This window comes from Galeopterus variegatus, unplaced genomic scaffold, assembly GCF_000696425.1.
Source record: "Galeopterus variegatus unplaced genomic scaffold, G_variegatus-3.0.2 Scaffold58, whole genome shotgun sequence".
Lineage (NCBI taxonomy): Eukaryota > Metazoa > Chordata > Mammalia > Dermoptera > Cynocephalidae > Galeopterus > Galeopterus variegatus.
Window position 1 is genome coordinate 1,033,027 of NW_007726169.1, and position 3,638 is coordinate 1,036,664.

The window sequence follows — 3,638 nt, forward strand, 5'->3', positions numbered from 1 at the left end:
ACATGGACCACATTCAGTAGACCACAGGACAACCTCAACTAATTCCTAAATAGATCACCATGTGGTATAACTCAAGATTAATAAAACAAAACAAAACCCTAGCACCTGGATATTTTAATAAAACTTGTCTTTAATAAAACCTTTAAGTCAAAGATAAAATCAAAACCAAAAGAGCAGACTAGATAAAAAGCAGTAATAAAAAATATATACTACATAGAAAATGGAACCTCCATGGAAGCATAGTTGGCAACAGCTATAAAGATAATAAACTCTTATCCTTTTCAGCTCAGTCTTTTCACTCCTTGGTTATTCACACTACAATATATTTGCATGTGTGTGAAATAATGTATGTAAAAATATATCTATTGCAGTATTTTGGGGTACTAGTAAAAGATTGGAAACAACCCAAATTCCCATTATTAGAGAACTGTGTAAATATGGTACAACTGTAATGGGATACTGTGCAGCTGCAAAAAGAATATGGTAGCTCTCTATGTATTAATAAGAAAAGGTCTCCAAAATTCATGATAGAGTGTAAATAGCTAAGAGTGGAATGATGGGTGTGGCGTGCTACCAGAGGTATTGGGTGGTGTTATGGACTGAATTTTGTACCTCCCCCAGAATTTATAGGTTGAGACCCTAGCCTCCCAAGGTGACCATATTTGAAGAGAGGGCTTCTAAGGGGGTAATTAAGGTGAAATGATGTATGAGGATGGAGCACTAATCCAAATGGACTGATGTTTTTATAATAAGAAGAGACACCAGGGATGAGCAGGCACAGAGAAAAGGCCATGTGGGGACACAGTGAGAAGGTGGCCATCTACAAGCCAGGAAGAAAGCCCTCAGGAGAAACCAAACCTGTCAACACCTTGATCTTAGACCTCTGCCCTCCAGAACTATGAAAAAATAAATTTCTATTGTCCTAGCAGACTACTACAGATTTGGGTACTGAAAAGTGGGGTGCTACTATAACAAATACCTAAAAATGTGAAAGTGACTTTGGAAATAGGTAATAAGTAGGGGCTGGAAGAGTTTTGAGCTATGTGTTAGAAAAAGCCTAGACTGCCTTGAAGAAACTGATGGTAGAAATATGGACCTTAAAGGTGATTCTGGTGTGGTCTCAGATGGCAATGAGGAAACTTACTGGAAACAGGAGGAAAGGCAACCCTTGTTATAAAATGGCAAAGAAGTTGGCTGAATTGTATTCTAGTGATTGTGGAAAAGAAGAAATTGTAAATGGTGACTTTGGATGTTTAGCTAAGGAGATTTCTAGGCAAAATGTTGAAGGTGTGGTCTGGTATCTCCTCATTGCTTATAGTCAGATGTGAAAAGAGAGACATTAGTTGAAGATGAAACTTTTAAGCAGAGAGGAACCAGAACTTTAAGATTCAGAAAATTCTCTGCCTGTACATATTGCAAAAAATGTAAACGCATGTTCCAGAGAGGACAGTAAGGGTGTGGCTGGACTTTCACTTGATAAAAATATTATGGGATTATACCCACAGAAACACTGCCAATTGGGACTAAAGGAGACAGAAACAGGATGAAACGAAGGAAGGCTGTCAGACTTTTCGGATTCTACAGGACAGGATTATAGAGAAAATGTGCATTATCTTTCAAGAAAAGGGAAGAATGACCCAATACATGATTCAGAGATCAGCAGGGCTGCCATCCCCACCATGGGCCCAGAGCACACAGGCCTTGGGAATAAGGCTGTCTCTTAGTTTCAGCGGACCAGGCTGTTGCAGCACCGTACGTCAAGGGCAAGTCCTCCACCCAGAGCTGTGGGGAAGGGGCACTTCCCAGGGCTGAGGGGGTAATGCTGCAATTCCAGTGGGCTTGGAAGGCAGGGCTGCCACCCCAGTGAGCCAGAGGGCAAAGTTTCAATCCTAAAAGGATTATTCTCGAGCCTTAAAAGTTAACGGAATTTTCCTTGCTAGGTTTCAAACTTGCTTGGGACCTGTCACCCTGGTCTTTTTTCCAATTTCTTGCTTTTAGAATGGGAATATTTATCTTATGCCTATCCCACCATTATATTTTGGAAGCACATGACTTGTCTCGTTTCATGGGTTTCACAGCTGGAAAGGAATTTTGCCTCAGGGTGAATTAACCTCCAGTCTCACCAATACCTGATTTAGATGATATTTAGATGAGATTTTATACTTGGAGTTAATGCTGGAATAGGTTAAGACTTTTGAAGCTGTTGGGATGGGGTGAATGTATTTTGCATGCCAGAAGGACATGAATTGAGGGGGAGGGCTGGAGAGCAGAATGTTATGGGCTGAATTATGTCCCTCCAAAATTTATAGGTGGAAGCTCTAACCCCCACTATGACAATATTTGGAGATAGAGGTAATTAAGGTTAGATGAAATCATAAGGGTGGGTCCCTAATCCAATAGGACTGGTGTCCTTATAAGAAGAGGAAGAGACTGCAGGCGTGCACGCACACAGAGAAAAGGCCATGTGAGAATACAGCTAGAAAGCAGCTGTCTGCAAGTCAAGGCCACCTACCAACCCCTTTATCTCAGACTTTCGGACTCTAGAAGAGTGAAAAATAAAGTTCTGTTCTTTAAGCTGCCCCATCTGTGATGTTTTGTTATGGCAGCCTGAACTAAGACAGGAGGAAAGGAAATTCTCAATATGGCTCAAGGGAGGGAAACTAGTTACTGAGGGGCAGGGAGGGAAGGAGCTGCTTTTCACTATACACCCTTTGCTTTTTCATAAACATGACATGTACATGTATTTCCAATTAAAAAATATAAATCATATGTTAAAAAATTCAGCAGCTGCACAATATTCCATCAAGGGTTGTATTATAATTTATTTACCCAAATTATAGTAATTATACTCTCCCCTCATACTCTATATATACTGTATTATTAATTACATATATTGCTATTATATATAAACTATATTAATAGTTACATATTATACAAAAGGTCATGGAAAAATTGTATTATCTTTTAATTCAATTTTTTAAAGTACCCTCATATCTATATGTGTTATTTATATGATAAATTGTACTATATTTAACTGTGGTAATTGGGCATTAGGTTTCTTTCTGGTGTTTTGTGTGTAACTGAGCCATCCTATGAACAACTATGAAAAGTGCATAAGACTTTTCCAGTGGTTGAAGTTACTTCCTTAATGTTGATTCCCAAAAGTGAAATCATTGGGTCAAAAAGTGAGGTTATTCTACAAATATTTACAAAAATATTTTACAAGTATTTACCAAAAGGGTTACTTCTTTAATAACATGTATGATTTTTTTTTCTGGTTTAAAAGAATGCACATTTATTGTACAGAATTTGGAGAATACAGAGACGTTCAAAGAATAAAATCAAAATCGTGTGTTCTGCGCATCCAGAGATAAGCACTCTTAAAGCGTCTCCATATTTGCTTCAAGTCTTTTCCCTTTGTACACGTATTTGTGGCAGTAACACGTGTAAGGCCTGAGGTACGTGTGTTAAGGTGAGGGCTCCTATTGATCCTCTTAACAGGAAATCACACTGAATATCCTTCCTGCAGAGCATGGAGGAGTAATCATTTCCCTTTCTAGGTGTGAGGCCCGCAGTCCTCACGACAGAGACTAGCCTTGGCAACGGAGGATTTTAGGACCCCAAGACTCACAGCAGAG

At 39.1% G+C, this 3,638-nt stretch overlaps 1 protein-coding gene across 1 annotated transcript in view; it reads right to left on the reverse strand.

The window, feature by feature from the left end:
• Window positions 1–3,638, reverse strand: part of PRSS54 (protease, serine, 54) — a 16,932-nt gene that overhangs the window by 8,239 nt on the left and 5,055 nt on the right.